Consider the following 13,069-nt stretch of genomic DNA (forward strand, 5'->3'; position numbering starts at 1 on the left):
TTAGTAGAAGACCCATGGGGAGATTTGTGGGGGGAGGGTGTGGGAAAGGTCAGATTACAGGAACTACTGCTGCTTCCCCCTGCCCCCCCCAATTAGCCCAGCTGGGCCCCTCTGCCCTGGGGTGGGGAACTCCCAGGGGCTGCTAGGGTGCCCAAATAGCAAGTTTGAAAAATCGGGACAGAGTGTGTGTGGGGTAATAGGCACCTATACAAGAAAAAGCCCTGAATATTGGGACATCTGGTCACCCAAGCCCCTGCAGCGTCCCTGCCCCAGGAGACCTGTTGCCCCATTGCCCCCAGGCCGAGCTGTGGGAAGGGAGACCTGAGCCACCAAAGGAGGGAGGCCGGAGAGCCTCAGTGCAGCAGCAGGAGGGGAGAAGGGCCCAGTGCTGGGAGCAGCGGAGAGACAGAGCCCATATGTGAGGTGTAAGAATTGGATGGGGAGAGGTGGGAATTAATGATCACCTGGAGAGTGGGAGGCCCTGAGTGGCAACACTAGGATTGGTCGCGTTCTGTGTGTTTATTATTGACTTGGAATAATGGTCTAAAAACTTGAGATAGGAAAACTTGCCCGGGACACCGAATTCTTTTGTTTGGGTGGATTGTGAGGAATTTCAGAAAGAGCTTGATAATGTCAGGCAACATTCAATGCGTCTGTGCAAGGTGCTGCCTTTCAAGAAGGCTGACTTAAGAAAATTCAGGGAGTTGGTAGGTAAGATCCCTGGGTAGCAAGTCTAAAGGGAAAAACAGTTCAAGAGTTGGCAGTTTTTCAGAGACATTATTACTTGCCTGTAGCAAGGCGAAGGCTCACCGGCATAGCGCCTCCTGCTGGTCATCTTGGAAGTCAGCTCTTCAGCACTGGGAGCCCCCTCTGCAGGCTGGTGTCTTGCCTGCCTTAGGGCCCCCATATCCCTCCTGGACCTCGGTGCCCCTTTACCTTGGGGTGCTGCCCCCTAGCTGTACCCCTACACTCTGGGTCTCCCATCCCAGGGGAACCCCCAACCCTCTAAACCCACCTTGCCTCAGTGGCTACTGCCAGTCATCATCTAGCCGCTGCTCACTGGAGCAGACTGCAGTCTGTAATGGCCACTCATCATTGGCAAGGGGGTAGGATCTGCTGCCTTTGCCTATCCCCAGGCTGCCCCTCTGCCTCCCCAGTACCTTTCTTAGGCCTTCAACGAGGCCTTAGCCTGGGGATTTACCAGGCTGCTGCTCCCCAGCTCCCTTTGCCCTTTCCCAGCACTGCTCCACTTCAGGTACATTGCTCCCAGGCAGCTAGCCCTTCTCCCTCCAGGGCTAGAGTGATACTCCTCTCACTTCTGGCCCCAAGCCCTCTTATAAGGGCCAGCTGGACCCTGACTGAGCTGGCCACAGCTGTGGCTGCTTCCCGAATCAGCCTAGCCCAGCCACAGCCCTCTCTAGGGATGCTTTTAACCCCTGTTTTACTGGAGTGGGGCAGTTGCCCCACTACAAGGCCTAAAAGCAAACTATTCCACTGCATGGGAAAGATAGGAAGTATAGCCAGAGACCATGCTGGCTTAACCAGGAGATCCTCAATGATCTAAAAATCAAAAAATTGTTGTACGTAAAGTGGAAACTAGGTCAAATTACGACAAAGGATGAACATAAATAACACAAGTATGTAGGGACAAAACGAGAAAGGCCAAGGAACAAAACAGATCATAGCTAGAGACATAAAGGGTGACAAGAAAACATTCTACAAATACGTTAGAAGCAAGAGGAAGATCAAGGACAGGGTAGGCCCATTACTCAATGAAGAGGGAAAAAAACAATAACAGAAAATGTGGAAATGGCAGAGGTGCTTAATGACTTCTTTGTTTCAGTGTTCAAGAAGAGGGTTAGTGGTAATTGGACATCTAGCATACTGAATGCCAGTGAAAATGAGGTGGGATCTGAGGATAAAATAGGAAAAGAACAAGTAAAAAATTATTTAGACCAATTAGATGTCTTCAGGTCACCAGGGCCTGATGAAATGCATCCTAGAATACTCAAGAAGCTGACTGAGGAGACATCTGAGCCATTAGTGATTATCTTTGAAAAGTCATGGAAAATGGGAGAGATTCCAGAAGACTGGAAATGGGCATCTATAAAAAGGGAAATAAGGACAACCTGGGGAAATACAGACCAGTCAGCTTAACTTCTGTACCTGGAAAGATAATGGAGCAAATAATTAAGCTCTAAATTTGCAAACATCTGGAAGATAATCAGGTGATAAGTAATAGTCAGCATGGATTTGTCAAGAACGAATCGTGTCAAACCAACCTGATAGCTTTCTTTGACAGGGTAACGAGCCTTGTGGATGGGGAGAAGCAGGAGATGTGGTATATGTTGACGGTAGTAAGGCTTTTGATGCAGTCTCACCTGACCTTCTCATAAACAAACTAGGGAAAGACAACTTAGATGGAGCTACTATAAGATGCGTGCAAAACTGGTGGAAAACCATTCCCAGAGAGTAGCTATCAATGGCTAACTTCCTGTCAGGGTGGTTAAGCACTGAAATAAATTGCCTGAGGGGTTCTGGAATCTCCATCAGTGGAGATTTTTAAGAGTAGGTTAGACAAACACCTGTCAGGGATGATCTAGATGATGCTTAGTCATGCCATGAGTGCAGGGGACTGGATTAGATCAGTGGTTCTCAGCGGGGGGTCAGTGAGCCCTTTCAGGGGGGCCGCAGAGCCCCATGGCTGAAACCTGGAGCCCCAGTGCTGAAGCCTGCCCCCCTCCTTCCCCCTAAGCCAGGGGTGGTGCGGGTCTGAAGCCAGTGTGCCCCCTGCTCTAGTTAGGAGCGGCGCGGGGCTGAAGCCCGCGGTGCCCTCCCCATCCCCCCCAAGCCGGGAGTGGCGCAGCCAGAAGCTAGGTGGGGCTGAAGCCGGCAGGGTCCCCACATCCCCTCCAAGCCAGGAGCAACGCGGTGCTCGAGCCGGCAAACCTCCCCTCCCCCACAAGCCAGGAGCAGCAGGGAGGCTGAAGCCGGGAGTCCCACTGCCTTGCCCCTGAAGCTGGGCATTGCACTGGAAGCCGCCCTGCCTGCATACAGCCCATAGCTACCCCCTGCCTGCACCCTGAGCTACCCCCTGCCCATACACAGCCCTTAGCTATCCCCTCCCTGCACCCTGAGCTACTCCCCTCATTTCACACAGCCCCTAACTAACCCCCTGCCCGCACCCTGAGCGGTTTTCAAACTTTTTGAACTGAGTCCCCACTTTGAGTTATATTTTTGGTTGCATCGCCCCAGAGCACAGACAAGCTGGGTGCCCTCCTGAGTGAGTCAGTGGGTGGAGATGGCACATCCCCCCTGGACCCTGCTCTGTGGAGATGGGATGAACCATGCCAGGCATTCCTCCCCCCGCCCCCCCCAAAAAAATAGAAGTAAAACTATGCCTATGCCCAAGTGTGTCCCCTTGGCCTGGAGCCCACGCTTCCCCCCTGCCGGGCCCTATTGTTTTTATAGGATGTTTTTATAGGGGCCTCAGCAAGGAAAAGGTTGAGAACCCCTGGATTTGATGATCTCTCAAGGTCCCTTCCAGTCCTATGATTCTATGTGCAAAGGAACAACTGAAACCGGGTGACATGGGCAAATCCACTGAGCAGCTGGGCTGACAGATAAAGTACGGCAACTGCGTGGCATGCGGCAATGAAGAGAAGAGATTCCCCCATGGGACAGTAGACGGAGCCACTGCCCAATCCAGCTACACTCACAGCCCCACTGTCGAGAAGAGACACAGAGAGGGAGTGTCATGGTTTGGGGTCACTGCAGAGAGTTTGGGCCATCAGTGTTGTTACTGGGGATTTCTAACCCTACATATTTCAGTCTGTTTGTGTGTGTGTGTGTGTGTGTATAGTTATCTAATTTCCCTTGTAACTGTGGAAAATCCAGTCTTTGGGTTGGGGTTTAACTGCTTCACCTGAGGGTTGCTCTGTTGACTCCAGAGCTGGCCCTGCCTATCCCACCACAGCGGTTACTAACTTGTGCCCCATTGGGTCTCCACCCCATCCCCCCCCAGTGAGAGCTCAGGGCTCTGTGAAATTTTCTCACTGTTTAAGTGAGAAAACAAAGCCCGTTTTTCATAAGGTCAGTCATTCTTATCAGCATCAGGCCTCTCAGAAGGGCTAATTTAAATGTTAAGGGTTCCTGCATCACTTGGGATCTTGGGTTTGTTCTTTGGAAGTATCACATCTCCTGAAATGTTTGCTGACCTCACCCACTACCCTTCCTCTCAGGGCTAAATAAAACAAAAAGTTCCAAGGCAACATTTCAAAATAAATAAGCCAGCACAAAAAAGTCCGTTCCCAAGTTTATTTTGTTTAACTGTAAATGGTTTTCTGTTGCTTCTTATGTGTGATTACATTAAAACAAGAATACTAATTTCTTAATGCACAATAGGGAGAGTAAATGACAGTCATGCTTTAAATATAGCAGTTTAATTGTCTTCAACGGATTCTAATTGTCTTCAACTAAGCTATTGCTGGAAATGGCCAGGTCCTGCTGCAGCTCTTTGCAAAAGCTGTCTAAAAAGGCAGAAACTGTGTTATTGTTTTTATTTATGGAGTTTTTCAGAACTCCCTTGATTTTATTTATTATTCTGGATAGAATCCCTTTCTCCAAATCTCTCAAACTTGCCTTCCCTCCATAGTGGTCTATCAGACATCTCTGTATCCAGGATTTGACAAACTCTTCATAGTTACAGGTTTCAGAGTAACAGCCGTGTTAGTCTGTATTCGCAAAAAGAAAAGGAGTACTTGTGGCACCTTAGAGACTAACCAATTTATTAGAGCATAAGCTTTCGTGAGCTACAGCTCACTTCCCCATATCATGCATCTGAGGAAGTGAGCTGTAGCTCACGAAAGCTTATGCTCTAATAAATTGGTTAGTCTCTAAGGTGCCACAAGTACTCCTTTTCTTTCTTCATAGTTACTTATCTATTTCACATCATTGTCAAAGTTCATCTCTTCCAGCAGCTTCTTTAGCAAAAAGAACTGAAAGAAGCTTTGGCTGGCGTATTCAAGGGCCTGTTCACTGCTGAGAAAATTGTCAACTATTTCTAGTCCGAGCCTTTTGTTGACATAACCCACCAGGGCAGGTTTGAGACACTGATCACAGAAATTCCTCGCCCTTGTTTGGCTTTCCTTCTTTTCCAAATAGAGATCAGTAAATATGGAGAAATAATGAGGTTTCAGCTTCTCCAGACGTTGCTGAGGATCGTTTTTTTTGATAAAATGTTCATGCATCTTCTGAAATGCCCAAGCTGCTTCCCCCAAAACGTGACGCTTCAGGTCAACTTCAAACAAAGAAGAAGTGTGAAGTTGCTCAATATCCTCCTCTTTTAACCTCTCATTAACCATATGCAGCAGTTCTCCACAATAGGTTTCATCATAGTCTGTTTTGGATTTAACTTTTTCTTCAATGTATTTCTTGCATTCTGTCATTAAAGATAGAGCAAACTCTTCAGTTTTACAGTAACATTCCTGTGAGAAGTATTCTACAACTGCTCTGGTCCATTTTAAGTTTAAGTACTCCTTCTTCATTGTGAAAGACTTCATTCTATAATCCAGCAGGCTTTTTGCATGTTGTAGTATCTGTCTGACAGCACCCCCTCTGTGCTTCAGATCCTTTCTCAGCTGGAGATCCATATCCTCAACAACCTGATGTTTCTGTAAAGTACAGAGCGTTAACTCTGACAAGGTTTCTCGCCACATCGTTTCAAATTCTTTTTTCAGTTTCTCATGGTCTAATTTATCTTCTCTGTTTCGGTATTCAGCCAAGAGTCTGTCAACTTCCCCTTCAATTTTCTGCTTGTACTCAGACTGGATATTGTCTATCTTGTGCTGTCCTCTTCGTATTCGAATTGCTTCCTTACAGTTACTGGTTGAATAATTTTCAAGTTCTCTTTTGAGGCTATTTGCGCTCCTTTTGAAATCTTCTCTGTACTTTTCTATCAGGTTCAAATTTGGAGCTTCACTTTTAAAATACTGTTCTAAGTTATTCAAGAGCTTCTGTTCTCCCTGCTGTAGCTTCCCTTGTGCTTCCATTTTTAAGCTGTGAAAGAGATCACCCTCTAGTGTCTCTGGCAGCTGATTCGGGATAAAAGTTTCTTTTTCAGATATCCAGAGATACATCTCCTTGCGGAAACCCCATTCCCATTCAGAATACTTCATAGACAGCAGGTTATAGGCTTCAGCTACAAGGCTGTTTCTAAAGCTAAAGATGAAGTTCTCATGTTTCACTGACTTCCACAGGTTCTTCAACCATACAATAAAATCAGGAATATCCTTTCCAGCTCTTTTCCGTGAACGGTTCTCTATGAATTCAAACAGGTATTTCTTTAGCTCACACACACTCTCACTGTATCCAGTGTTTACGGGAGCCATGGGAGGGACTCCATGCCGCAAGCCAGGCATGTACCAATTGTGTTTTTCTGGGTCATACTCCATAATATCAGAAAATGCCATTTCCCTGCTTTGCTTTTCCATCCTTGCTGCAGCTTTGGTCATTTCATTCAGCTGCTCCAGGAGGTGTTTCCTGTCCCTCATGTTTTGATCATGAGCAGACACATCACTGACATTCTGGTGCACAAACTGGCAGTTTGGCTGTTGTCCTATTTCCTCCATTCTGAGAAATGCATGGACCACAATTTGCAGAACATCCTTCATTTCTGTGGCATTCTCCATGGTCATGTTAACGATGGTGATGTCACTCAGTCCAATCACCAGGGTGGCCAGCTCATTGTCATGTTGATAACTGTCTTCCAGTGCTGTTAGTTCAGGGGCCTTCAGACCTTCAGTGTCTATCACCAGGATGAAATCACAGCCAAGCAGCTCCTGAACAGCTTCTGTAACTTTAATGAGTGTCATGAACGCTCCTCGCGTACATCGATCGCTACATTGATCAACTGCAGGCCGAACATGGTGTTGAGAAGAGTCGATTTCCCAGTGCTCTGCACTCCCAACACTGTTATAACCACCATTCTGGATCTACCCCCTAGTCTGATATGGAGATGAGTTAGAACATCTACTACCCAGTTCATGGGGATGTTGGAGGCATCTCCATCGATCAGCTCCACAGGAAACCCTTCCAGCATCAGGTCAGCTGCTGTGCATGGGAGATGGGAGAATGGTCTTTGGCTTTCTTCCATTTTCCCTTCTTTAACCATTGAGCATTCAGCGTCATAGAACTGTCCCAACTCACGCATGAAATGCTCCACCCCCAAGGAACTATCAGATATTAATTTATCTAATTCCTCCAGCTGTTTTCGGTCCACTCCTGGAGTTTCACATTTCTCTTTATAGTCTGCCCGCATTTCAGAAAGATTCCCCCTAGCAATATTATCCAGGCTAAATTTCATCCATTTCAGAAAGTAATGTTTCTCCACTGGATTCAACTGTACTATTCCATTGATAAACTTAGTCAAACCATTAGTACGGTCACACTGATTCCGCTGTCTACGTATCTCTAACCATTTCTGTTTCAGCGCAGATTTATAGTCTTCAATGGCCACGTCCCCTTGCCTTTTCATTTGGCACATCTCTTTTTCCAATTGAGCCAAGTTTTTCCATGGGTCTCCTTGCAGGCTCAGCATTTCCCTTTTGTATTTTGCCCCATCTCTTATTTCTGCAGTGATTTCTTCAGTATATTTCCTCGCACACTGACATGCCTGACACTCTTCATCCACCTGGATTCATAGGTCACGTGCCGTCACAGCCATGGCTTCCAAACTCACTGTCTTCGGAGATGAATTCACTATGGTTCCTATGGTGGACTTCACCTTTTTCCACAAATCCTGCATTATTCATGGTACTATCTTTCACCAGTACTAGTGATTTGCTCAGTTTCAACACTGGGGACAGCTTATTAAGAAATCCCAGAGTTTCTTTGGGTTTCTTATTCTTGCAGTTGAGGATGAAGTAATATTTAGAGCTGGATTTTTTCAGAGATGATTTGAAAAATCATCTCGTATTCTCTCTCACCGATGCTCTTGGTAACTATGAACACTGCGGAGGAGACCGCTGTTAAAAAGCTAAACTGTAGCCAGTGGGACTCAATGTCTCCATGCAGATTTGTAACTGCAATGGGTTCTCGGAAAAGATCAGAAATTTCCGTCCCCCCAGGGAAATACCAGGAAATCTCAACCAGCCCATCTGTGATTTTCTGAAGGAAGTTCCCAGACTCCATGTCCCGATGGATAAAGAAATTGTGGTGCTGCTGGGAGGGGCTGAGAACCTCATTGAGGAGTTGGGACTTGGAGAAGCTGCAGCTCCCCATCCACAGAAAAGAAATCGTTGGCATTTCTGTGAGCACCAGGCTCTCCTCTCTGAACCCTCTGCTCTGTGCCAGGGAGTGCGGCCTCCACTTCCTCACAATGTCCCTCATGACCCACAGTAGTAGGGTGCCCTTGGGGGTGTTGAGGGCGGGTAGCAGCAGAGGGAGGGCAAACTGGCACTGGACATTTTGGATAGGATCTCCTGCTGTAGGAAACTGAGCAAAGCAGAACAGCACAAAGAACATCAAGAGATTGCAGAGAAACTTTCATCTCAGTGTCACTAAAACAGAAAGTGCCATCAGTATGCAGTTTCTCCTCATAATCATCCATTTCTTCTGCAGGAGCCTTGTGCCCAATGCTTGTATTTCTGGCCGTCCCATTCAGAGCCATGACCTTCCTCAGGAAATGCCAAGGTAAATCACCTAATGCCTCTGGAATCCTGTTCTTGATGCTTTCTGGGCAGATCTCCAAAACATCCCTCAGCCTGATCTTGATGCTTCTGTGCTTCTCCAGGTTTAATCTGGACAGAACATCTTGAAATGCTTTACTTCTTTCTGCAGAAGGAAGTTAAAACAAACCAAAATTTCAGAGTAGAAAATGGTGACTTTATATACAGTTTACTCATTCCATAGACAGCCTGATGTTTTTAATTTAAAGAAAAGCAGAACCCAGTAAGTAACAGATGACTTATACATCCTGGGTTCAATTCTTCTCTTACTTATATTGGTATAACAAAAATGAAGCCAATGGGATTACTTCCATGCAAATAAAACATAGTTCTGGCCCACTTTGAACTCCACTAGGTTGGTTTGCATTGTTTGATCCCAATCCTTATCCTCAGCGCAGTGCAGAGTCCACTTGAAAATGGCTTAAGTGGCCAACTGAGAATTTCCTAGAAAATCTTCCAGTATAACCAGCTCTATGACATCCCAGCTCACAGCTACTGGAGGAGGGGGCATAGACTCAGGACCCTGTCTCTGTGGTGATCCCAGAAGCTGGAATGATCCCTTGGCTGCTCTAAGCTGCTGCTCAGGATCAGACTGGTGCCTGGCAGTCTGAGGATCAGGTGGCTGTGATGGTAGCCTACACCCGTCACCCTGAGCTGTGCTGGGCATCAATGGCTCATCCGGAGGATCTGACCCTTTATTTCCCTTTCAGCAGTCAGTGCAGATTACACCTTCTGGGAAGACTTATTTTTGATTTTCTTCATATCTTCCTCCATCTCTTTGCTGGGACATGTCTCTTACAGGTGTAGCTAACAGCACTGTGGCTTTGCTTACCTCCCAGCGACCAAATCAGTCCCTTCACTCACGCTACTTCCTCTGTCCTTTTGGGGAGCTGTGAGTACTGTCATTACTTACAAAGCAAATTTACCCACATTGCAACATGGGGAGCTAATGCTAAGACACCTCCAGGCCAGTCCTGGTACGGTAATGTCTCCAGTGCAGTGTTAGGGTATTTGGACCTGATAAATGATTAATCCATTTAAGACATTATTAAGGTCACAAGAGCAAACTATTCCACTGCACAGGAAAGATAGGAAGAGTGGCAAGAGACCACCCTGGCTTAACCAGGAGATCTTCCATGATCTAAAAATAAAAAAAAAGAGTCCTACAAAAAGTGGAAACTAGGTCAGATGACAAAGGATGAATACAAACCAACAACACAAGTATGTAGGGGCAAAATTAGAAAGGCCAAGGCACAAAAGGAAATCAAACAAGCTAGAGACATAAAGGGTAACAAGAAAACATTCTACAAATACATTAGAAGCAAGAGGAAGACCAAGGACAGAGTAGGCCCATTACTCAATGAAGACAAAAAAGCAATAACAGAAAATGTGGAAATGGCAGACGTGCTTAATGACTTCTTTGTTTCGGTTTTCACCAAGAAGGTTGGTGGCGATTGGACGCCTAACATAGTGAACACCAGTGAAAATGGGGTAGGTTCAAAACAGGAAAGAGCAAGGTGAAAATTACTTAGACAAGTGAGATGTCTTCAAGTCACTAGAGCCCAATGAAGTGCATCCTAGAATACACAAGGAGCTGACTGAGGAGATATCTGAGCCATTAGCTATTGTCTTTGAAAAGTCATGGAAGACGGGTGATATTCCAGAAGACTGGAAAAGGGCACATATAGTGCCTATCTATAAAAAGGGAAATAAGGACAACCCAGAGAATTACAGACCAGTCAGCTTAACTTCTGGACCTGGGAAGATAATGGAGCAAATAATGAAGGAATCAATTTGCAAACATCTAGAAGATAATAAGGCAATATGTAATAGTCAGCATGGATTTGTAAAGAACAAATCATATCAAACTGACCCGATAGTTTTCTTTGACAGGGTGACGGCCGTGTGGATGGGGGGAAGCGGTAGATGTGGTATATCAAGACTTTAGTAAGGCATCTGATACAGTCTCAAATGACCTTCTCATTAAAAAACTAGGGAAATACAACCTAGATGGAGCTATTATAAGGTTGGTGCATAACTGGTTGGATAACCATTCCCAGAGTAGTTATCAATGGCTCACAGTCATGCTGGAAGGGCACAACGAGTGGGCTTCTGCAAGGATCAGTTCTGGGTCTAGTTCTGTTCAATATAGTCATCAATGATTTAGATAATGGCATAGAGAGTACACTTATACAATTTGCAGACGATACCAAGGTGGGAGGAGTTGCAAGTGCTTTGGAGGATAGGATTATAATTGAAAAAGAGCTGGACAAACTGGAGAAATGGTCTGAGGTAACTAGGACGAAATTCAATAAGAACAAATGCAAAATATTCCACTTAGGAAGGAACAATCAGTTGGACATGTACAAAATGGAAAATGACTGCCTGGGAAGGATTACTGCAAAAAAAGGGATCAAGAGGTCAGAGTGGACCACAAGCTAAATATGAGTTAACAGTGTAAGACTGTTGCAAAAAAACCAAACATCTTTCTGGGATGTATTAGCAGGAGTGTTGTAAGCAAGACATTTAAAGTAATTCTTCTGCTCCAGTCCACGTTGATTATGCCTCAGCTGGAGTATTGTGTCCAGTTCTGGGTGCCACATTTCAGTAAAGATGTGGACAAACTGGAAAAAGTCCAGAGAAGAGCAACAACAATGATTAAAGATCTAGAAAGCATGACCTATGAGGGAAGATTGAAAAAATTGGGTTTGTTTAGTCTGGAAAAGGGAAGACTGAGAAGGGACATGATAACAGTTTTCAAGTACCTAAAAGGTTGTTATAAGAAGGAGGAAGAAAAATTATTTTCCTATCCTCTGATGATTGGACAAGAAGCAATTGGCTTAAATTGCAGCAAGGGAAGTTTTGATAGGAAATTTTTCCTAATGTCCGAACTGTCAGGGTGGTTAAGCACTGGAATAAATTGCCTAGGGAGGTTGTGGAATCTCCGTCATTGGAGATTTTTAAGAGTAGGTTAGACAAACACCTGTCAGGGGTGGTCTAGATGGTGCTTGGTCCTGCCTTGAGGGCAGGGGACTGGACTTGATGACCTCTCAAGGTCACTTCCAGTCCTATGATTCTATAATGAAGCACCAGCTCTGCTTTAGTTTAGGTTGAGAAGCCTTTTCTACTTAAATGTTATTCCTTCTTCGTGCTGTAAGATCTGTATGCTTACTTGGACTGTCTTGAAATTTGTTGTCTCATGGGGGAAAAGGATAGGGTTAGTGACCCAAATTTCGGGGTCATTTGAGCAAGGAGTTCCCTAGACACAGCTCGTCAAAAACACAGCATTTTGCAAAATCAGCAGTCTTATAATGGAGGGGATTGTGCACCACAGAGCTCAACATCCCCTACTTGATCTCAGTCACTCAGCATTTATTTCAGCCAGTGTGTGGCACTCACTGCCCGTTTGAGGAAGCAATACTGAAAACATCTATTAAAGGAAACCTTTGGCTTTCTAGAACACTGCATGCAAACACTCATGAGCCAAAGAGATTGAAACGTGCATGGGCTGTGAGCCTAGGCAAGAGTCTTTCCAGACAGTCCGCTCTCACAGTAGCTGGATGGCTCAAGTACATTTGAGCCCTACTCTACTCCACAGTATTACCAACCTTCCTCAGAATACCATCCTTGCCACCATGGATGTCACTTTCCTATACACCAATATCCCTCACAATGACAGGATAGCTGCCTGCCCCAAATATTTAAAAGACAATGGACAACCATCAATTATCCATCCCAAACACATAGCCAAACTCATCCAGTTCATCCTCGCCTGTCATAGATTTACCTTCAACAATAAACATTTTGTCCAAAGCATGAGAACAGCCAGGGGTACTAGGATGGCTCCCCAATATGCTAACCTCTTTATGGGTCATCCGGAAGAAGAATTTCTGGAGAAGGGCATCATGAAACCAGTGATATACCTGAGAAATTTTCATCCTATGGGAAGACAGCTTAAACTCCCTCAGACTTCCACCACAACTTCAACAACCACCACCCATCCATTAAACTCTCTCTGGAGCTTTCCCACACTAGCATCAACTTCTGGACACCACAATCAGCTTCAGCAATGGAACCCTAGAGACAACCATATACAAGAAAGCCATGGATCACCACACCTACCTTCATAGATCTAGTAACCACCCCAACCATACCAAGAAATATGTTATTGACAGCCAGGCACTCAGAGACCACAGAATGTGCTCTGAGGAGAAAGTAAGTGATATATACCTTAATGAAGGGATAGCCTATTTTTGTCAAGGTCCAAATTTCTTGGTCAAGGTATAGTCAAGGTCCAGACTCCAAGAAAAAAATGTTTAAAAACCCATAATGATAATAAACAA

General features: G+C 45.3%; 1 pseudogene; it reads right to left on the minus strand.

Annotated features, from left to right (window-relative positions):
- Positions 1–4,912: 4,912 nt before the first annotated feature.
- LOC142072408 (up-regulator of cell proliferation-like) lies at positions 4,913–12,529 on the minus strand (annotated as a pseudogene).
- Positions 12,530–13,069: the final 540 nt, after the last annotated feature.

This window comes from Caretta caretta, chromosome 6, assembly GCF_965140235.1.
Source record: "Caretta caretta isolate rCarCar2 chromosome 6, rCarCar1.hap1, whole genome shotgun sequence".
NCBI classification, from domain to species: Eukaryota; Metazoa; Chordata; order Testudines; family Cheloniidae; genus Caretta; species Caretta caretta.